General features: G+C 39.5%; 1 protein-coding gene across 5 annotated transcripts in view; it reads left to right on the top strand.

The window, feature by feature from the left end:
* FAR2 (fatty acyl-CoA reductase 2) overlaps nucleotides 1–24,142 on the top strand; it is a 141,164-nt gene that overhangs the window by 17,701 nt on the left and 99,321 nt on the right. The window contains exon 2 of one of the 5 annotated variants that reach the window (XM_073877763.1): nucleotides 3,036–3,154. The exons of 2 other annotated variants lie outside the window; for them this stretch is intronic. The gene's annotated coding sequence lies outside the window, so the exon portion shown is untranslated. Of the gene's footprint in view, nucleotides 1–3,035; nucleotides 3,155–14,062; nucleotides 14,124–24,142 lie in introns of those variants that run through there. 2 more of the 5 variants (XM_073877761.1, XM_073877760.1) reach the window with 2 other exon arrangements.

Here is a 24,142-nt window from a genome sequence, read left to right as displayed (position 1 = left end):
AGCATGTAAGACTGGTAATTTTGTGTCTGTGTGTGTATAGGCTCTGATGTCTGTATCTATATATAATTTTGTACACAAATAATGATAATAACAATAGTAACCCTTTCCTTTTAAATTCTATTTTACACTTCTTGGAAGACTTCTACATCCATTACTTCATGTGATCCTCAGAACCACCCTGTGTGGTGGCCCAAGCCTTGTCCCACATTTCCGTGTTGCTCATGTGGAACTCTACATTCTCACCAAAAGAAAGCCTCTCCTCTTTTGCAACTTCTGCAACTTTTGTCAGTCCCTGTTACCAGTACCTTTCACCTCCAGGCCCTTATCTGATATTTGTCAAATCTATAACTCACATGTGTCCATTCCTTTCCAACTTCTGAGAGTCTCCTCAAGGTCAACACCCATGTGGAGGACACACAGCACTCTAGTGCCTTGACCTCACATCTTCATCAGCTTTGATGTCAAGCACTAAACCATATTTTTAGAAACCTACTTCCAAGACCCATCTCTGAGGAGAGGAGCAAGATGGTGGAGGAGTAGGAGACCTAAACTTCGTCTGGTCCCAAGACTCATCTTTGGGACGTCAGTATTGTTCCAGACTGCTACATATCGAAAGAGACATTCTTTCCTTCCAGCTCTCTTGCTTTTTTTTTCTCCCACCAAAGCTCTGATTCCAATACAGCAAGACCTCCCGTCATTTTTTGCCTCCTCTCTGCTCAACACACACACACACACGCACACACACCCCCATTAGCTTCCTCCTGGCTTCCTTTCTTCCCTAAGTCCATTACTTTACTCCTTTGTCAGTTTCCTCTACCACCTGCTTTTTCCATTTGTTTTCTCCTAAGTCCATTGTTCATGCCCCCACATTTGGATCTTGCCAACAATCCATTTTCTCTGCTCCAACCACAGGCAGTCAGCTGTTGCTGGAGAAAAGTAGGTAACTATTTGTGTGAAACAGGGATAGGACAAATTCATCTTTAACCTCAGCTGAACTTAACTGCTGCTTTCCGCTTCTTTGCTGGGCTCTGGTCTGTTTTCTTTCCCATCTGAAGCAGGAGTACCTTCCTTTACTTTCAGCTCTTTAAGTGACAAAAGATGACCTTGACTCATACTCCTTAGAGAAAAGAGAAGTAACCAAAGGTCTATCTAAGGTTCTACTCCAACCTCCAAATTTATGTACCTCTCCACCCACTCTTATCTCTTTTCCTCCTATTTATTTATTTAAACACAAATTTTTTAAGCAAGCTCTATACCCAACATGGGGCTCAAACTCATTACCAGGAGATCAAGAGTTGCATGTTTCTTCAACTGAGCCAGCCAGGTAACCTTCCTCATTTTTAGAGGATGAACTAACCTTCCTTTATTCAGGGCTGACCGCTCCATCTTTTTTTTTCTTTTTTTTACCAAGTGTGTTCCCTCTGAGCTTCTCCAGAGCCTTACTTCCACTTATTCTTATTCTCTCCTTTTCTGCCTAATTCCTCTGAGACTCAGCTGATGCTCAAACATCCTATTTCACCAACAAATGAACTTCCTACACATACCTTTATTTTTTGTCCTTCTGTTCTGCTGCTGCTACCCTGACACCCTGTATTACTTTTCCTTCTATGGTTGAACTTTTTGCAGAGGTAATTTACTCTAGCTGTTCTAATCAAGTAATCTGTCTATAGTTGTCATATAAATACTGGAATGAAGAAAGAGTTCATGAATTATCCTGACAATTTGGTGCTTTGTTTTTATCACTTTCTTCTTCCATGTTGATAGTTCACCTTACTTAAGAAGACTGCTTGCTTTGGATGAGTATGTGAACATGACTTGCTTCTTTGACTAAGGACTAGAGATGGTATCAGAGCACTAACTGTGAAACCTCATGTTGAAAATGAGAACTTTAAGGACAGTGATGGGAACCGTGAAAAAAAATTCTGAAATAAAAAGTATAGTCAAAATAATTGTGTATGTCCTCATAGATGAAACACAAATAGTTTCTATACTCAGGATACCAGAAAGTACCAAAAGGTGAGTTCTTGATAATGTGTCAGTGAAGATTAAACACAGATGTCAGAGGAAGGTTTCTTTACAGTTTATTGTGGCTTGAAACCAGAAACCAGCTGGGAGTTGTTGAACTTTGGTTCTTGCTCCATAAAAGGAGAATGTGCAATAGGATGAACCCTCACCTCTATTGACAGAAATTAGTGAGATTTATGATACTAGGAGGGGATGTGGGGGATCTTTTACTATTAGCAAGTGTCAAGTTACCCTGAAAGTATCCCTAGTCACCTCATTTCTGGGGGTAGAGAGTGGTATATTTGCTGATGGACTAGGACCCCTGAGGCATATTGATTTAGTATATGTCCAGATGCTGCTGGAGCTCATTTCTAAAGAACAGCCTCAGAAAGAAATGAATAGAAAGTAATGCAGGGGCGCCTGGGTGGCTCAGTCGTTAAGCGTCTGCCTTCGGCTCAGGTCATGATCCCAGGGTCCTGGGATCGAGCCCCGCATCGGGCTCCCTGCTCCATGGGAAGCCTGCTTCTCCCTCTCCCACTCCCCCTGCTTGTGTTCGCTCTCTCGCTATGTCTCTGTCAAATAAATAAATAAAAAATCTTAAAAAAAAAAAAGTAATGCAAACTATAAATAATAATGATTTAGAAATCATCTTATAAAAATGCTAGGATAAAAATTGAAAAATAAAACAAATACCAAAATTTAACATCGAGGGTAAAAACTAGGTGGCCTCAGTTTATGAACCTTTAAAGAATCAAAAGTTTAAATATTGCACCCCTTTACTTTTATAAGACTATGTGCCTATTAAGTTTTCAAAAGCACTAAGCATGGGAGATCACTTTTTATGATCTTCATTATCAAATTTTAATTTCAAGCTACCTAAATTGCTCTTTCCTCTCATGAAAATTTTGGGGAAATGTTTAGCAACTTTGTTTAAAGAGAAAATTTCTTAATAGATAAAAGCTCTTTGTTCTTCAGTAATTGCCAAAGGTAATCACTGCTACTAAAGCAAGGTGTATGTTTGTTTTTCTCAGTCATTTTCCCACTGGGGTGTGCCTCCTGTCATCGTGGCCACTGGCCTGCCACTAAGCTCTGTGACATAGACTCATCACAACTTCAGCTGAGTTTGGATGAAAACAGCAAAAGCAGACAGGTAATTTGCCAGTGGCAGAGACAATATTTTGAACATTTTTATTTGATTTGCATTAGTTCCTTCAACCTAGAAAAGAAAGAGCTATTTAAGGAGAAAAAGAAAAACCCTCATTTCTATTTAAAGGCAATAAAGTTTAAATGAAGCAGTTGAAAACCTAGAGAAAAACCGAATAATAACTATAGCTCAAACTGTCACCCTTGTAGTAGCAACTATGATAACTGAACAAAAACTCTTAACTATGTAATTGTATGTGACAAAGACTGAAGAAACGATACTCCAAATATGATAAGCACAAAATGTAGGTGTGTCACCTTTGCCCCAGATCTCTAATCCAGCCTGGAATCCTCTAGGCTGTTTTGATTCTGCCATAGCCACTCTGTGTTCACGTGGACTTCTTCCCATGACCGTGTCGTAGAAAATGACAAAAAGGGAATTGTACATTAATCACCTAAATGTGTTTTCAGAGAAAAAAATAGTAGGTTTGGTGGTAGGGAAGGCAGAGACTCTAGATGAAATTATTCTTTAACCAACTACCAGTGAATTTCATGTAGCCATGTTTACACCCTGCCCTTCATCACCACGGTTAAGCAGAACGGAACTGCACACAGCGCTTACGTCATAACATGAAGCAATGGCCAACCTTATTAAGATCCAAGACCTTTCTGGGCACCTGGGTGGCTCAGATGGTTAAGCGTCTGCCTTCGGCTCAGGTCATGATCCCAGGGTCCTGGGATGGAGTCCCGCGTTGGGCTCCCTGCTCAGCGGGGAGCCTGCTTCTCCCTCTGCTTCTCTCTCTCTCTCTCTCTCTCTCTGTCTCTCATGAATAAATAAATAAAGTCTTTAAAAAAAAAAAAAAAAGCCAGTGTGTGAACTGCCATTCTCTCTTTAAAAAAAAAAAAAAAAGATCCAAGACCTTTCTGAAGTACAGTTAATTTTAAATAATCCCAGGTAAGAGCCTGAAGATGTTTATGGATGATGCAACAATGACTAGAGCCAAATCACTTAGAAATGACTTTGCATGCCCTCAGCGGGCATCCGGACATTCAGACATTGGAGCAAACCTCATCAGTCTTATTCCAGTCTTTTCTGGCTACACTGGATCCGGGACGGCAATACAGGCAGAGACCTGTGGCATAAATGCCCCCCCCCCCCACCACCCCTGACAGAGCAGACAACAGAGCTGGCTGTGGCCACTGTGTTGATTGGAGATTTCTAAGGGAGACTCTTTCTTCTGCTAATTATGCTCTTACTAGAACATATCATTATACAAATGTTTCTGTGGAAAAATATGGATGGAAGAATGATGCCAAAGACTCTTCTCACCATCACAGGGGCATTTCTCCAGACAAGAATTGGGATATGACCAAACTTTCTGTGGCTAGCATAGAAAGGGCTGTCCTCGGGTTTTCTCCTATAGTTGGATAAGTAAGAAGGTATTTGCAAATGACTAAAATGCATTGGGTTGAAAAAGCATTGAAATGGCATCACTGTGACACAGTAGCTGAACTGTCATCAACTTCACACATTCATAGATCTCACAGCTGGACAGAACCTCAAGCGGCCATTGGCTCTGGGCTCTAAGAAGGTATTGCTATCTTCATTTTACCGATACGTCCCAAGATTTCCCCAAGATGAAATGTAATCATCAAACTCACAACTAAATAACAATGGTGTTGTAAGCCTAAAATATTCAGCAGCTATATTTCTGTCCAGAAGATGGATTGCCTTTATGAACAAGAAGCATGCAAAAAGAAGTAAGGAAAATTGAATTTATCTATGTTGCTGCTATGAAGGAGCTATATGGTGATACAAAAACAGTGGATAATCTACACCTTGCTTCCAAAGTTTCAAATGCAATCAGTGGCATCTCCAATAAGACAATTGCTCCTGGAGATGTCTGCTACATGGAGATGAAACCAATATTTTTCATCTGGTAGTCAGTGTAAAATTAACAGCCCTCACAAATAGCGGTCTAAATGGAAGTAGATCTAGTATAAAAATGACAACGATAAAAACAATTATGGAAAAGAATTCTCAATAAAATGGATTCCCAATACTGCCACTCTCTCATGTTCTTAAAACTTACATAAAGTAAAAATAAATATTTCTCTTAGAATAAAAAGGGAGGGGAAAAAAGGGGGGGAGGATAGTTTTGTTTTCACAGCATGGTGAGGCCCAGGTTCTTTGATACGGCTTCTTGGAATACAAGATAGAAAAACTGGAGAAACCCTATGCTAGACAACTCACTGAAAGATTATCTTGAGGGCGCCCGGGTGGCTCAGTCGTTAAGCGTCTGCCTTCAGCTCAGGTCATGATCCCAGGGTCCTGGGTTCGAGTCCCGCGTCGGGCTCCCCACTCAGCGGGAAGCCTGCTTCTCCCTCTCCCACTCCCCCTGCTTGTGTTCCTGCTCTCGCTGTCTCTCTCTGTCAAATAAATAAAATCTTTAAAAAAAAAAAAGATTATCTTGGTTCTGTTGTGCAGTGGATAGCACATTGGACTTCTGAAAGATTATCTTTCCTTGCCTTATATGCTTATTGAATTTGCAGATATCAACTGTATGAATTTGCTAGGGTTAACATAAAATGTTCCACAGACTGGGTGGCTTAAACAACAGAAATGTATTTTCTCACAGTTCCATAGGCTAGATGTCTAGGATCAAGGTGCTGGCAGAATTGCTTCTTTCCAAGAACTGTGAAGGAAGGATCCACTGCAGGCCTTTCTCTTTGGCTTTTAGATGGCTGCGCCTGCGTGTCTTCACTTCGTCTTCCCTCTGTATGCGTTTGTACCCAGATTCCCTCTTTTTTTAAGGACACCAGTCATATTAGATTAGAGTCTACCCTAATGACCTTATTTTAACTTAATTACCTTTGCAAAGACCCTATTTCCAAATGTGGCCACATTCTGAGGTACTGGGGATTAGGAATCCAACATTTGATTTTGGGGTGAGGCTACAGTTCGGCCCATAATATTTGCCTGTTATGAGTGGAAAGCTGAGACTCACAGAGAATAAAACCCAGCCTGGCCCCTTCTGTCTCCTTTTATTGGGTGATCTGTCATCTGAGTCAATTAATCAGTTATAAACGTAGTTATATTGGTCAGTTATGAAGGTTTGCAACAGGGAGCCTTGTTGATGGGAATGAAATGGACCATTTTCCATATAAAATGTCATAGCAAAACTCTGCTATGACTGCTGTCAAGAAGAGAAAAATGGCTGATGGAAAAAAATCATGCTTTTCACAGTAGGTGGGCTGAAGACTAATACTATTTTTTTAAAGGGTTATTTATTTGAGGTGGGGAGGGGAGGAGGGAGAGAATCCTGAAGCAGACTCCCCACCGAGTGTGGAGCCCTATGAGGGGCTCAATCCCAGGACCCTAAGATCATGACCTGACCCGAAATCAAGAGCTGGCCGCTTAACAGACTGAGCTACCCAGGCACCCCCTGAAGAGTAATAATAGTAAATATTATTAATATTCTCTAATAATAATATTAAATATTAAAGAGACTAAAGAGATCATCTCATATTTGCAATGGAAAATTCTCCTTAAGAGGTACTTTGAGATAGTCAGGTAGCTTACAAGATCAATCAAGAAAAAACTCATCCAGCTTCAGAAGAGCCAAACAAGAAAACGTCCTCCGAAGGGTCAGTATTAGCAACCGCAGATGTGATGGGTATAGCTCACCTGAAGGCAAATCCTCTGTTGGTGAACTTATAAGAGAATCCTTACAGGAAGCTATAGATATCATTGTTCTTGATCCAAAAAAGGAATGTAGAAAATGTTATTCATAACATCCTAAATGTTTTACCAAGTAATAATAACTAAATAAAGGTCAAGAAGTCTTCTCTGTGAGAGCCCAGTACCACCAATTGTACCCTAGCTCATAAAGACATTCGAGGGTGTTCAGAATGCCTCTGAGCTCTTCTTGACTTCTTTCGAGATGGCTTTCCAGTGCCCTCATGCTGTACAGGACCCAGCCCCCCCAAACTATCCTCTCCCCATGAAGTCCTTCACTCCACATCCTTGACCTTCAGGGAGTTCCTCCATCTACATTTATCCATTCTCTCGTGGCCCTACTAAATTGGTCTCTTATTAAACTAATTGCAGAAATGTTGCAACCATCTGACACGTGACCCCTTCCAGAATGCATATATACAATTTAACCAGAGACTTCTTTATCTTCTAATAGTATTTTCAAGCCCCACGGACTACTTCCAGGGGAGAGATACTTGGGTTGGGGAATATTTCTTCTCTTTAAATCACATGTAATTTCCTAAGGTCATATATATTATTCAATGAGTTTATTGTCAGCTAGTTAGCTATCATCTGCCTGTAAAAATCACACAAATACAAAGGACTAGAAAATCTTGGATTTACTAAGAGAGCATTTGGTTTTCTCATTCATTAATCCTTATGTGTGCAGAAAGAGGGCGCCTGGGTGGCTCAGTCAGTTAAGCGTCAGTCTTCGGCTCAGGTCATGATCCCAGAGCCCCGGGATCGAGTCCCGCATCGGGCTCCCTGCTCGGCAGGGAGTCTGCTTCTCTCTCTGCCCCTCACCCTGCTTGTGCTCTCTCTCTCAAATAAATAAATAAAAATTTTAAAAAATCCTTATGTGTGCAGAAAGAAGAGCAGCTTGTGATATATCCTCTCCCTACATTTTTGGTGGGGCGGGGGGGGGGTCAGAAGACAGCTCCTTTTGCTATCTTTTCCAAGCATATATATTTTTGCATAGTCAAGGCCCATTGTATTTAGTTAAAAGTTCATTAATTCTTGTGTACTTCTCTATAAAATATATAATTGCATGGTTTTTTTTTTACTTAATGACTAATGTTTATCTTGTCATTACACTTACCATTTTTCAAATATATCATATAATAACTGGTAAACATTGAAAGACTTTTAGATTAGTTTTCCTGAAGCTTATGTATAAAATTACCCATTAAAAATTGAATTTTGTATAATTAACAGTAATCAAATTTTATTTGAAAGGTACCTTTTGGAACATATAGTATATTTATGTTTCCCCAGAAGCTAAATTGAAGAGAGAGGATTTATCCCCTAGGACACTCTCTAGTTAGAATTTTACCTTGATGGTGAATAGCACCCTAAACTTATTTTATTATCATTCATTTGTCCCAATTGCAAATGTCAACACAAATTTGGGACTTGGTAAAGGTGATGATTTTGTTCTGTTGTGATGTATTAAATGCTACTGAATTGTACACATTAAAATGGTTTATTTTGTGTTATGTGCATTTTACCTCAATAAAAAAAAATTTTTTTTGACACAAGGGTAGAAAATCTCTGAGAGGTTTATCTCCCTCCTCCATAAAAGAACCTTACGTAACTCTACCAGGATCATTGTCTATCCAGGCCACAGAAATAAATTTGAATCTGCAGTTCTGGGAGAGATTAGGTCAGGCTTTAAATAAAGAAGTTGTAGGCAAGTTGTCACTGAATTCTTAAATACTACTCAGAGTCCAAGAACTGTACTTCTTTGGAATTATTTGTTCTCACTGTGATAAAGTTTATGGGCTGCTTCCCAAGATCCATTGTAAAGGTTGATCTATCATCTTTGTTCTTAAAGACCCCTAGAGAGAGAGTTTTTTAAAACTTTTGTGGCATTTTCTTGAATTTCACTCTGACCCTCAAAGTTTGTGAGGCTCGGTAAAATCTCTCCTTCAACTTTTTAAATTCATTTCTTCTCCTTTAAATTCTCAGTAGGAATAGATAACAGCTGATCTGAATGCAACGGATATCACTTCAAAAACTCCCAGTACTGTTGCTGATCTTCATTCTCCAACTTTCATAAGCTTTTCCTCAAGGTTTTTTTAAACCATCTTTATTATCCATTTCTTGCCCCATTTCAGTACTTCCATTTCACACATCATTTCATAGGATTCCAAACTAGATATAATTGTTACCCAGATGTGTAATGGAAAAATTAATTTCTTCTTCCAGCATGCTGCCCTGTTGTTCTCTAGATGGATAACAGCATCATAGCATCAAGCGCTGTTGGTGCAATGAATTAAAATGTGTATTCACACCCATCCCTCATTTGTTCTCTTTACTTGAAATAATGGCACTAATGTTGTGTTATGGTGTTATACTCTGCTTTAGGATTCAATCTGAATTCTAAATCTTTGGCTGTAACCGATGGCTCTTATCTGAAATGGTTTTAATTCTATGTGTGTTTGCTATTAACATCCATTCTATTCCCCTCATTCCAGCTCTGCCAACTCTTTTAAATTCTGATGCTATTTCCAAAACATCCGTCCACCTGAGTCCTTGCTGGGAAGGGCTATTCTTAAATGTCTTATTCAGACCGAAGCGGATGTGTTGCTGACTGTGCATGGCTAGGAGCAATACTGGAACAGAGCAGAACAAGGGTGGGGGGGAAACAGGAGGCAGGTGAGGACAGTCCAGGTCAGGGTCCCAACCAGAGGCTTAAGCTTGACAAGGAGACCACGTATCCAGAAGAGCCACGAGTACAGAGGGCAAACTCAAGTACAACACCAAGTCCTTCACTACTTGAGAGGGAAAATTCTGAGGCATGGTATGTTTGTTTGCTATTGTTGCCATAACAAAGCACCGCAGATTGGGTGGCCTGAACAACAGACATTTATTTTCTCACCGTTCTGGAGGCTAAAAGTTGCAGATCAAGATACTGGCAGATCTGCTCTCTTTGAGGCCTCCCTCCTTGGCTTGCAGATAGTTGTCTGCTGGTTGCTACTCACGTAGTCTTTCCTCTTTGTGTGCGTATCCCTGGGGTCTCTTTGTCCAGATTTTCTCTTGTTATAAAGACATGAGTCACATTGTATTAGAGCCCACCCTAACACCCTCATTTTAGCTTAATCACCTCTTTCAAGGCCTTATCTCCAAATACAATTATATTCTAAGGGGGTTAGAGTTTCAACATAGGAATTTTGAGAGGACACACTTCAGCTTACAACAGTTGGGTTTTACACCATTTCCAGTGTTTCCTTGAGAACTTAAGGCCTATTTGCCTGTCGTGGTAGCTGGCTTAATATCATCCCTTACTGGATGCTTTCCCTTCCCTATATCACATCTCTACCCCCCTTCCGATGTTCTCTGCACCTCCCCAAACTTCCACCCAAATGCTTTCCTTGTGGTCAACTTCTGTGGGAACCCAAAGTGGGACAGATACAAAGGGAGAGACATTACAGTGCTGTAAAGTGACACAGAAACCATCAATCTAGCAGCAGATGACCTAAATTCAAGTTCTAGATTCAAATTCTGACACTTCTGTCATCATGTTGTCAGTCTCCTTAAATCTCAGATGATAACAATATCTGCTTTGTAAGATCCTTTCAGTTCTTAAATTAGAAAGCGTATGTGATGTCAAAAGCTATTTTTAAATGCTATTTTAAAATATTACCCCATTAAGACAAAATTCTCTGCCCTCGAATAATTCCACTTACGTTGGATAGTCAAGTTTAAATCTATGCAATTTTTATGCTGCATAAAGTAGCATATGGTTAACTTTCAAATAAATGATATATTCTACGCCCATTGTCACTGCTGAAAATATTAAATAACACCAGATTCTAACTCAACCCAGAAAGCTATCCTGACTTCTGGATCCCTTTACTTCACTGGTATCTATTATTCATAAGTCATGGGAGAGAAAGTTTGTGTAAGAAACTGTTCCTGCCCTCGGAGCTTATGATCCTGCTTGGAGCCCTAGACATGTACACAAATGAATGAAATAAAACACAGCAAGTGCTGCTAAGTGCTAGAATGCTAGATGAATAAACTTCAGATGAACTTAGAAAATTATACAGGATAAGCACTAAGAATGCTTTTATATTTCAGCCCTGTCATTAGACACTAGATTAATATATGAATAAAAAGTAATTTTTACAAAACCAAAACCAAAAAAATGAGTTTTATAAAATCGTACTGTAAAATCATTAATAACTGTATATATATATATATATTTTTTTTTTACTAAATCTTCAAAAAATAGCACATCTCAATTTAAACTAGCCTGTGTCTTGGTGGCTCTCATTTTGCAGTTCCAGGAGAGTCTGTGTATTTTTCTACACCGTCTTTGTTTTTCTTACAAGCTGCGTGTCATAAGCAGCTGAGTGAAAGACCTCAATTGACTCCCATCGACTATCCCCGTCACTGTACCACAAAAAGAAATGAGATTGGTCTGACTAAATGTGTTTTTCAGAAGGCCGAAAACGTGTTGGTTATTATTTTGTATCTTTTGAATCTTCTAAGCAGTTGAAAATTGATTTCTTGATGAGTCACTTGGGTATTTTTTTTAGGTATGAAGCTAAATTGACCATTTTATAATTCCAGGCTTGACTTTTTTTTTTTCCTGAAAAATATGCAATCTTTTTGCCATTTGCCATAATTGCTTTCATTATTCAGGATATTACCTGAAGACAAGTTTCCAGACTTCTTGTCATAATTTTACACAGCTTAGTTGTCCTTATGGCTTTGTTTTTTATAGTATATTACTTGAATTTCCCTTGCTGAAATTTCCAAAACTATTCCCACATTTCCTTCAGCTAATACAGCTATTTATTTCTTACTCATTTTTTTTTTAACAAAATGAATTTTATGTGTCACTAAGTTCCTTCTGGCATTCTTTCATGCTATATTGAATATAGCCATTTTGTCCTTTCTTCCTCATTTCTCTAGAGCTTGGTTATTAAATGATAAACATTTTGCTTGGGGTATCATATAATATTTTTCACAAATGTTTTATTTCTACTTGACTTTCAGTAAGAATATCCCTAAAGTAAAAAACACAAATATGCTTTTTAATATTTGGATTTCAAGTAGAGGACATTTGAATTTTAAATCCAGTAATATATAGATTTTATTTTTTTTTAAAGCTTTTATTTATTAGAGAGAGAGCACATGGGAGGGGGCAGGGTCAGAGGGAGAAGCAGACTCCCCGCTGAGCGGGGAGCCCGATGTGGGACTCCATCCCGGGACTCCAAGATCATGACCTGAGCCGAAGGCAGTCGCTTAACAAACTGAGCCACCCAGGCGCCCAAGACCTAGATTTTAAAATGTATTGAACCTATACATTTGTGGTTTAGATTACGAGATGGAGGAAATCATATCAATTTTTCTGAAAATTTTTAAGGGAATAATTTATCCACATTATAGTTGGAATTTGGTAACTCTGTGGCCTAACAGCAGAATGAAATAAGTGATCACTTCTAGTCCAAGTTTGTTTTTTTGTGTGTGGTTTTTTCTTTTAAATTGTCCTCTTCTCGGCGAACATAGAGAGTTTATATTCCAGGCAATGGATCTATGTCTGCTTTTACTTAAGCTTTTTGGCTGAATTTTCTGTAAAGGTTCAGATCGTAAATATTTTAGGCTTTGCCAACCCAGTGGTTTCTGTCATGACTATTCCATCTGCCTGCCACTCTAGCATGAAAGCAACCCTAGACAATATTTAAAGGTATTGGGGTTTTATTTATTTACGAAAACAGACTTCAGACTATATTTGGCCCATGGACTAGGGTTTGTTGGCCCTCGTTCTAGATATTCTAGAATCATTCATCTCACTTTGACTGTATAGACTGGCCATTTGATCCCCTACTGTGATTCTGGCATCATGCTGAGTTGTTTTACTGAGCTTTGAATACAAAGAAGACAAGTTCAGAGATCACTGATTCTTGTCTGAATATGAAAATGTATTTATTGTCTTTCTAGTTTTCCTGCTACGTGTATTTAAAAATCATTTATAGGGCGCCTGGGTGGCTCAGTTGGTTAAGCGACTGCCTTCGGCTCAGGTCATGATCCTGGAGTCCCGGGATCGAGTCCCGCATTGGGCTCCCTGCTCAGCGGGGAGTCTGCTTCTCCCTCTGACCCTCTTCCCTCTCGTGCTCTCTATCTCTCATTCTCTCTCTCTTTCAAATAAATAAATAAAATCTTTAAAAAATAAAAAAATAAAAAAAATAAAAATCATTTATAGCTCTGCTTTTAAAGCAAAATCTATCCAATGTTTACATTGTTGTTTTATTTTCATAGTTCCCGTAAAACTGCACCCTCGGCTTTGTGTCCATCACTCCCTGTCTTTTGGCCCTTCATTTTTATCTATTTCCCACTTTGAGTTCATTTGCCGCGTCGTGAATACTCCTAAATTTTCTGACTTACACCATAGTGTATAAAAGCCTTCTAGTTTACCAAAGAGGATTTATCATAAGCATTTCTCCATTAAAGTTAAGGACACATTAAAATGCTATTGGCTAAAAGGGACAATTACAAGATGCATGTGGCTGAACCCGTTGCCACTTAAACAGTGGGGCCAATTTGAAGAGCTCTCAGCAGTAGAACATAAATGTGATGCTTATGAAATACTGATGTGAGTAAACACAGCCAAAACAAATGCAACATAATAGCACAAACTTTTCAGTGACAGAAAGTCCTAGAGCTGCTGCAGAAGTGCTTTCTCTGGTTGTGGATGCTCTGGTTAACTGTTGAAGTGGTGAGTGGCCAAGTTACAATTGCTATAGGAACTGTAACTGAAACTTGACCTTTGATACATTTACATGTTCAACCGTAACATTGTATCAACAGGCTTTTGCATTTCCTTGTGTTTGTAAGTGGCTTTGTTTTAGGATGTCATGGAAATTAACTAGAAAAAAATTGGGAGAAAGACAGCAGAAAGCTTGATTGATTGATTGATTGATTGATTGATTTTTTCAGAATCTTATCCACTGCTAGCCTCAGAGTTTCCTTCTGTAGAATAAGTTTGCAACGGTGCTTTCTGAGGTTAGGTAATGAATTCCCCTATAGAGACTACTCCTTCAAAGTAAATAGTGGACTCTTTATTAATCAGAAAGGCAGTTGCCTGGTCGTTTGTGTTGGTTGATTAGAACATTGCCTACGGCCTGTAAACGTGTAGATTTCCCGTGGATTGTCAGAAAGCAAGAGAAGAAAAGCAGTGGGCCTGTGAGGATCTGTGAGTGAGAAATAGGTAACAATCATTAATCCTTTCACCTTTTTCTTTACGTCAAATTCAAAAATGGGTGAGTCAGCACACCAACTACCAGGTAGTAATTCCTACCGTTTGTTTTGTAATTGTACTTCCACAAATTAAACCAAAGAAACTGTCCTTTCTGGGTATGCCAATTTGAATGTTCTGAGTAACTGTGAAGTATCAGGCTCCTGGAGCCCTACAACGTTTCAGCGTACCAAAACCCAAAGGACCAGAGGAGACTAACTCAGAAATAAAATAAATATTAAAAAAATAGAAATTAAAATTAAAAAAATAAATAAAAATAAAATAAAATAATACAGATATATATATATCTGTATCTGTAAATTAGGGTCTACATTGCAGGTATCAAGAAGAATTTGATAGCAACAGGAGTAAAATACTGATACTTCTAGTTACACAGCATTTGAACCTTAGCATTTACAGCAGCAGCTCAGAAGCTTGCCATGTGTTACCTTTTAAAGCACAGTAAAGTAAAGTATTTTTAAATAGACAACGTAATAGAGCCAGGTTATCCTGGGTTGTATTACAAAAGCTTAGCACATCTATTTTCTCTCGTCTGCTTTGTTTAACTACTGCCCCCTGCAGGTGTTCTAGTCTCCCTCCCATAAAATAGAACTGTTGCTTCATTTGGAGTATGTATTATTTCTTACACATCTTAATTCTTACAGCTGTGTTTCTGTATGATAGATGAAAGCAAAAAGAGAAGATGTGTTGTAATGGTCCATCGGAGGTGTTACCATTCCCAAGACTAGTCTGCAAGTTCTCAGTCTCTGACATTTAGTCTTGGCATCATGTTAGCATTGATTAGGTTTAATGGAATGGATTCCCAGTATATGAACTCACAAGAAATTGATATTTTTAGGTTTTTCTTGGATGCAAATTTCTTCCTAAGATTAGTACTAAGATGATTATGTCCTCACTGAAAGGGACCCTCCTTCCAGTATCATGGTGACTGGGTGTTGTGGCCAGTCCCTAGAGCTGGAATGGATCACCACCAAAAATTTGGTTTGGATTTCCAAACCGATGATGCTACACACACACACACACACGCACACGCACACCCCCAAGAACTGTGAAAAGGTTTTTTTATTCCCATAACGCAGCTTTCTGGGGAGAGCAGGACAGGCCTGTCAAGCTGATCTGAAAATAGTTTGAAAGAGCTGTGAGCGGAAGAAGGAGACTGGCTCTGAGTTTTCATGCCAGCTAGGGGCTGGAGGTGGGGTGAGAGTTTTTGTGCATGGTTTGAACTCACTGCTGGTGGCAAAGCACCTGGACTTTCTTATCAGCTTGCCCAGATCTGAGGCAAATGGGAAGAGGGTAAGGCTTGAAAAGTACTGTTGTCAAACATCAGCTAGTGGAGTGAGACCCTTTATTACATTGGGTCCTCAGATTTTTTTTAATTAACATAATGTATTATTTGTTTCAGGGGTACAGGCCTGTGATTCATCAGTCTTACACAATTCACAGTGCTCACCATAGCACATGGGTCCTCAGATTTTAAGAAAAAGATTATTTAGTTAACATAGAATTAGTGCAGGGGCGCCTGGGTGGCTCAGTCCTTTAAACATCTGCCTTTGGCTCAGGTCATGATCTCAGGGTCCTGGGATTAAGCCCCATGTGTCTATCTTTTGATCACTGTTGGGGAAAAAAAAATCTAAATTCTTGTTCCTTACTTCTACTTATGAGATTTTTGTTTAAACATTTTTTTAAATGTTTTATTTATTTATTCATGAGAGTCAGAGAGAGAGAGAGAGAGAGAGAGGCAGAGGCAGAGGGAGAAGCAGGCTCCCCGCCTAGCAGGGAGCCCGATGCGGGACTCGATCCCGGGACCCAGGGATCATGACCTGAGCCGAAGGCAGATGCTTAACCATCTGAGCCACTGAGGCGCAGACTTTTGTGAACACATTCTTTGTTATTAAAGAATTCAATAACTTTTCTGACCCAGTCTTTCTTGCTTTTTAGCCAGGGAATTAGCATATCTTTTTTGGTGATTTCTTCAGATTAGCGAAGCTCATCTGTTGTGGGCATAATTAAATTATTTTAATTCACAATATTCTAAGAAATTGTACTGTCACCACCTATAACCACTTTTAATTTTCTTTGCCTAAACTGGATGATAGTGAATTTCCCCTTCTATTGTTTTTGAAGGCTCACCTTGCGTGTCATTTCAGAAATGCTGACCTTATTCTCCTATATCATCATTTAAAATGAAAATAATATGTATATTGTGGAATCTTGGTAACAGTAGAGAAAATTCCTACAAACAACTACTTAATGCATGAAGGGTAAAGCAGCAACATTGAGATCAATTCTGAATGATAGTCACCAACTGTTCTGTACCTCCACTGAGAAGAGGACAAAACTCAAAGAAAAATAGAAAAGATGCACAATACACTTACATCTGCAAAAACAAGGCAAATTCAGAGGAAACCCTCCTCTAAAGGGTTTCTTTTTAAAAATGTATTTTAAAATCTGTGTATAAGAACAACAAAACAGGTCATGTGACTACAATAGTCTAGAGCAGTGGTTCTTTTTTTTTAAGTCTTTTTTTTTTATTTAAATTCAGTTAGCCAACATATAGTACCTCATTAGTTTCAGATGTAATGTTCCGTAATTCATCAGTTGCCTATAACACCCAGGGCTCATTATATCACATGCCCTCCTTAATGCCCATCACCCAGTTATCCCATCCCCCCTTCAACAACCCTCAGTTTGTTTCCTATAGTTAAGAATCTCTCATGGTTTTTCTCCCTCTCTGATTTCTTCCCATTCAGTTTTCTTTCCCTTCCCTTATGATCTTCTGCCCTATTTCTTATATTCCACATATGAGTGAAACCATATGATAATTGTCTTTCTTCAGTTGATTTATTTCATTCAGCCTAATACCCTCCAGTTCCGTCCACGCTGATGTAAATGGTAGCTATTCATCCTTTCTGATGGCTGAGCAATATTCCGTTGTACATATGAGCCACATCTTCTTTATCCATTCGTGAGCTCTTTCCATGTTTTGGCTATGGCGGACATTGCTGCTATGAACATTGGGGTACATTCGTTTCACTACATCTGTATCTTTGGGGTAAATACCGAGTAATGCAATTGCTGGGTCGTAGGGTAGCTCTATTTTTAGCTTCTTGAGGAACCTCCATCCCGTTTCCAGAGAGGCTGCACCAGCTTGCATTCCCCCCAACAGTGAAAGAGGGCTCCCCTTTCTCCACATCCTCGCCAACATTTGTTGTTTCCTGTCTTGTTAATTTTAGAGCAGTGGTTCTTGATCTCTTTGGAGTTGTAGGGCTATGGGAGAATTGCTGAAAGTCCTTGATGGAGAGAAAATTCAGGTGAAGCAACATTTGCATTTGACTTGCAGGTACATCATGTTATTCAGTAATAACTTTATGCCTTGCGACAAATAAAAATCATTCCAAAGAGCAAGAATTTATTTCATGGGGCACCTGGGTGGCCCAGTTGTTAAACGTCTGCCTTCAGCTAAGGTCCTGATCCCAGGGTCCTGGAATCAAGCCCCACTTTGGGCTCCCTGCACCCTGGGAAGCCTGCTTCTCCCTCTCCCACTCCCCCTGCTTGTGTTCCCTCTCTCGCTGTGTCTCTCTCTGTCAAATAAGTAAAATCTTTAAAAAAAAAAAAAAAGAATTTATTTCATAAACTACTTGTTCCTTGCTAGAGCTGTTTCTCATAGTTGTCTGGCTGTGTTCATTTACAGTTTCCAATGAGTCTCTAAACTTGTCTTTGTATTTTGTTACTGAACTCTTATGCATTTTTGAAACTGAAATATAAAATGTGTAGTTTTATATTTCTATGAACATGTTTGAAGATCCAAAGGCCCTGTAACCAGGCTTACAAGGATCAGATATGCAAGCAATAATAGCAATCTTGGATTGAATGGTTACCGTGTACCAGCCAGAGTACAAAGCAGTGTCTCACCTAATTCTCCAACAACTTTATGATGTGGTTGGTTATTAATCCCACTCATTGATGAGTGAACTGAGGCCTAGAAAGAGTCAATGATTTGCTTAAGTATTCATTGAGCACCTCCCGGCCATCTGATACGAGAGAGGAAGATGCAAATGAAACAAAACATGGACTCAGTAAGCTTTTAAAACTACAAGTATCTTTTTAGCATACAGTGTTATGTTAGTTTCAGGTGTACAATGTAGTGATTTGGCACTTCCGTATGCCACCCAGGGCTCATCACGGGAAGTGTGCTCTTGATCCTCTTCATCTGTTCTGCACATCCCCCTACCCACCTTCCCTCTGGCATAAAAATTAAGTTTGGGGTTTTTTTTTAATAATTGTATTTTTCAAAATGTCTATGTTTGAAATTATGAAATGCAGCTTCCCGCCTTGTAGTTTAATGATACCCCAAACTAATGATATGGAGAGTTGACTTCTTGGAAAACTCTACAGATGTTCATTTAAGAAATGTTGTCCTGTTGGGTCACCTGGGTGGCTCAGTCGTTGGGTGTCTGCCTTCGGCTCGGGTCATGATCTCGGGGTCCTGGGATCGACCCCCGCATTGGGCTCCCTGCTCGGCGGGGAGGCCTGCTTCTCCCTCTCCCGCTCCCCCTGCTTGTCTTCCCTCTCTCGCTGTCTCTCTCTCTGTCAAATAAGTAAGTAAATAAAATCTTAAAAAAAAAAAAAAAAAGAAATGTCCTATCACAGGCTCTGTTAATAGTGGCAGCCAAGCAAACAGACATACCCCAGATATTTTAAATCAAAACAAAACAAAATCTCAGACTTAATGCAAGACAATTTTTATGAACCAAAATTCATCTCCCTCATCTGTACATACATGAAATAATTGATGAAGCTTAATGGTAACATTAAGTGTACTTCAAATAGATGTGATATTGCTACCTCCTTACTTATAACTGTGAACAGCTGTGTACTTTCAAAATAAACTTTTTTTAAAGACAACAAAACAATAGAAGGGAAAGGAAAAATACACTTGGAGAGTTTCCTTTTATGCTTACTGTTTTGAAATGATTTTATAGAAAGGCACTTTATATCCTCTCCCATTATTCTTTTACATTGAAATATTTTAAGGCTTTTAAGGCTTATCACTAATATCCACAACTTTGTCATAAAGGACAAAGCCTTTAGAGTATTAATGCTTTGAAGTAATGTTTTCCCTTTTGTAAATTAAGATTTTAAAAAACTGAAGCATAAAAATGTTAGGGGTCTCCACGAAACAATGATGCTATCAACACTGCACTTCCACCTACAAAGGTAGAAAAAGCAGTGTGATTTTTTTAATCTAAAGATACTTTCTGCAGCGCAGCCACTATTTTCTTTCCTACCCCAGCTCTTCACACTCCCCACTTTTCTGGAAATTCTGGAAGTATTTGAAGTTCATTAATTTCCTCTCTTTCCTTTCTCTTTGACCTGTGCATTCATCCATCTACTTGCCAAACATTTATTCTAAAGTAGCGGATGGTAGGCAGGTGCTAGAGATGTAAAGATAAAAATCATATTCCTGTTCTCAAGGTACTTAAAGTCTAAAAGGAAAGACAGATTTGGAAACTCTTGCAATGTGCCCTGGTAAATACCACTGGAGTTCTAGAAAGAGCATGTTAGTGGTGGTTGAAACAATGTGTATGAATGAGGTTATCAGTGGCTAATTAAAAATGAAAACAACAAAGGGGGTGCACCTGGGTGGCTCAGTCAGTTAAGCGCCTGCCTTCAGCTCAGGTCGTGATCCCAGGGTCCTGGGATTGAGTCCCCCGTCAGGTTCCCTGCTTGGCGGGGAGTCTGCTTCTCCCTCTGCCACTCCCCCTGCTTGTGCTCTCTCTCTCTCTCTCTCTTAAATAAACAAATAAAATCTTAAAAAGGAAAAAACAACAAAGGGCCTAGGGTGGCACCTAAGCGAAGTATTGCCTTCCTAGGGGTCAAATTGAGGAACTTCTAGGCCATAGGATGCCTTTGTGTGAATTAGAAAACACTTTACCTCCATCATCTGTAGTGTCCTCATTTACTGACATGCTTATGAGGTCTCCAATGCATATGGTGCCCTATGGAGCTGAGCAGTAAAATATCAGTTGTGAGGATTGAGAAGCCATCAAGTGGTACATGGAAACTGTAAGAACAGAGTTCCTCAAGGCAGAAGGATAGTCAACACTCCTCACCCACGGTGACTCAGGAGTCAGGGCAATGGGGTCTGAAAGTTGTCATCAAATTGCCGGTTGATCTTAGGGGGAGCAGTTTCGGACAAGAGCTCAGCTCTGGGTTTCTCCCTCCCCGAATTTGGGATGTTCTCCTTCTCCTGCCACTTGCCGGGGCTTTGAACGCCACCGCTGTTCTGCTTCTGCCCTCGTTCCCATTTGACTCTCTACACGTTATCTTCCTGTCTTACTTTTGCTTGAGGAGCTTTCACTCCTATTTTGGATCTTGATGCATTTTGTTGTCCCCTCATTCCTTTGGTCTCCACCTGACCCAGCACACCCAGTTTCCCGTTAGGGCTTTAAAAAAACCTCTCAGTTTCAGGCACAATTCTTAGAGACATCGATGGCCCTTCAGATATACCCGTGAGCAAACATTTACATTTGAATACAGGTGCCTTGTGAACCGGGGATGAAAGGGAGAGTGAGGTCCTCCTGACATTCACATCATCGTTCTGGATGGGGAAGATTCTATCAGCCCCACTTTAGACAGTCATGCCAAATGAGCTGGCCCCTCTTAACTCAAATGAGATTTCCACCTTCTTCATCTAACATAAGAGTGAAGGGTATAAACAGAGGTCACGAAGTAGACTCATCAAGAAAAGAACAGCACTTTCTAATGTCTCTTACGGTGAGATTTGTGATCAGATAAATTGCTGAGCCACAAGTTACACGTATAATGCTGTCATTCATCTTCTTAATTGTGAATGCCGACTTTGATACATCTAGGTCAAACTAGAGCTCACTAGTTCACTGGAACAGCGCTGTCCAATACAGTGGCCACATCTGGATACTTAAAATTTAATTATTTTAAATTTCGCTAAAATAAAATTCCATTCCCGAGCCACACCAGCCACATTTCAGGGGTACAGTAGCCACATTCAGCTATGGTGGCTACCATACTGGACAGCACAGGTATAGAACATTTCCCTATCATAGAAAGTTCTGTTGGGACAGCACTACTCCAAGATAGTGTTGATTATTCCTGTTGGTTCTCCATTGTTGACGATGACTTTGAGGAAATGTTAGTCTCCCAGCAATAATACACAAATTATACTACATAGAGGATTTTTTTTGCTTTTTTTTTAAGATTTTATTTATTTATTAGAGAGAGATAGCGAGCAAGCAAGAGAGAGAGAGCACAAGCAGGGAGAGGGAGAAGCAGGCTCCCTGGCTGAACAGGGAGCCCGATGCGGGGCTCAATCTCAGGACCCTGGGATCATGATCTGAGCCAAAGGCAGATGCTTAACCCACTGAGCCACCCAGGTGCCCCTTTTTGCTTGTTTTTTATTTGATATAATAATTTAAGGAAAAAAGGGAACGTATTTCCAATCAGCATCTATAAGTGTTCTAAATATTTTATGCTCACTATCTTAACTAATCTCCACTAATCCTATGTTATCATTGCCATTTCACAAATGAGGAAAATAAGGTTAAGAGAGGGCAAGTGGTAGAATCAAAATCCAAAGTCACATCTATCTGGTCTAAAGTCCGCTATCTGATGGCTTCCACAAATCCCCATACAATGGTTACATTTTCGTTTCTCCAGGTAAAATACGGATGTGCACTGGGGTGTACTCAAAAGATAATGGCAGAACCTTCTAGACCCTTCAAGGAACTATTTGTATTATCAAATGAATATTTATTTAGCTGATGAACATGTTGGTAGGCAGGTACTCACACTCTTTTAAGAACTCACTGAGAGATTCATTCATTTTCTTAGCATCAAAAAACAAGTTCTGGCATTCAAGTAACATTCTAGTTAAACAATAGTCCCAAATCCATTCTACCTACATCTTCATGGAAAGGAAAGTCTGAGAAAAAAATAAATAAATAAATCTCAGTAATATTTTTCCAGAAGATGGAGCTCTTTTTGTTAAATTGCCCATTCGGCCCTGAAAATTCATGGAGACAAGGTAGTACAAGTTATTCTCTAATTCATTTTACAGGTGACTTCTGAAGAAAGAACTGATACTTGATACTTAGTATTCTACAGAGAAGAGAAGCACTTTATAAAATTTAATTTTGCTAAAGTTTTGGCTTAAAGCTGTGGTCTTCGCCTTGTGTGACATTCTAACAAGCAAAGAATCTCCTCCTTAAACCACAGAAAAATAAATGAAAATATAGTAACTCTCCCACCATCATGTAATTATTTTTCCTTTATCATTTTTGCAGGAAAGCAATTCATGCTGCACATGTACCATCCTTTGCAGAGAATTAATAAAGAGGTTTCCTTGGTCCTTAGGTTCCCACTGGAGAATCCCCCAAGAGCAAATCTCCCAGTGTAAATCTTAGTTAGTGGGAGGGGTCTCCCTACTTCTACTTGGGCCCCAAGAAAATCTTGTAAGTCATGGCAGTTGTATGGCCATTCATCTCTGAGGTTCCTGAAGACTTTCTGTTTCCCACAATCTTGTTTGGTCCGCATGAAAACTGTGTGTATGTTAGTGCAGGAATGAAGGCTGTACAGAGGTGGGGCCTTGATCACCACCAGCACCTTACAACCAGCAGAAGACTTTGAGTTAGACAGACAATGTGTCAGCGGTAAAATGTAATCTTTCAATAGGATCCGGAGTGCTAAGACCCAACCCAATTTTGTAATTGGTAACTTGACAAATAGCGCAGTCAGCTTACAGCAACTTGTTTCTTGGGCATAGCAGCAAATGAGAAACAGATCTGTGTCTTAAAAAGAACTGTATTTGTTCTTCATATAAATACAGATCATTAGCTTTTTTTCTCAAGGGCCTGCGCTAAGCCAGGACTAGGCTGGCACTGGAAAGACAATAGAGACATGGGCCCTGCATTTGTTGACCTGACGTTCTCATGGGATGGCTGGCAAAAGTACATACAAGACAACAGCATTAAAAATGTCATACATTTTATGAAGGAAATTAGCATGAATCTGAGAGAAGGAAGGACAAAGACTCATTTACTATATGTAAGGCGTTCAGGAGGGCTTCTCTGGGTATGTGGCATTTAATCTGATGCCCGATAGAGCAGGAACTTACCTTGTGAAATGTGTTCCCCACAGAGGGAGCAGCCTATACACAGGCCCTGAAATTATGTACCTACACAGCTGCCACAGGCTTTTTTTCTTGACAGAATCATCTGATGATTCCTTTGTAATAAGTATTATATTGTTGCTGTCATGGAGACATTTGAGGCTTTCCATGGCAAATTATTGTTATACAGTGAAACCTCCCATTTAGAAGTATTCATTCATTCCTTTCAGTCTTGGAACATCACCCCATGTACCTGTGATTGGGCATGTAGCAGAAGTTCATGCATTTTACTGTGTTCGGGAAATGCTGTTCCTCAGGCCTCTACCACACCTGAATCATTACAGAGATTTTCAGGGGCTGTAGAGAGAGAGCTCTGTCAAACAGAAGTAAAATGTTTATTTTCTCTGGTCTCAGCAAAAAAGAGACCTGGAAATTTTCAACGTAGCAATGTGTTATACAAACCTTTGCTCTCCTACTCTGTCTGTTCTGCTAATCTCAAAGCACAAAATTTCCATTTCATAGTGTTTGTTGAATGATTAAATGAGAGAAGGGAGGGAGGGAAAGGAAGGAAGGAAGGAAGGAGGGAAGGGAGAAAGGAAGGAGGAAGGAAAGAAGGGGGGAGAGAAAGAAAAGGAAGGAAGGAAGGAAGGGAAAAAGAAAGAAAGAAAAGAAAAAAAAGGAAAGAGAGAGAGAGAGAGAGAGAGAAAGAAAGAAAGAAAGAAAGAAAGAAAGAACGAACGAAAGAAAGAGAAAGAAAGAAAGAAAAGAAAAGAAAGAAAAAGAAAAAGAAGGAAGGAAGGAAAGAAAGACCTATGTGATATTTAAG

This window comes from Callorhinus ursinus, unplaced genomic scaffold (genome assembly GCF_003265705.2).
Source record: "Callorhinus ursinus isolate GAN/ISIS: 27379988/994484 unplaced genomic scaffold, GSC_fseal_2.0 scaffold27, whole genome shotgun sequence".
In the NCBI taxonomy this organism is placed as follows: domain Eukaryota; kingdom Metazoa; phylum Chordata; class Mammalia; order Carnivora; family Otariidae; genus Callorhinus; species Callorhinus ursinus.
Note: the sequence above shows the minus strand (reverse complement) of the source record. Positions and strands in the feature narration are given on the sequence as shown.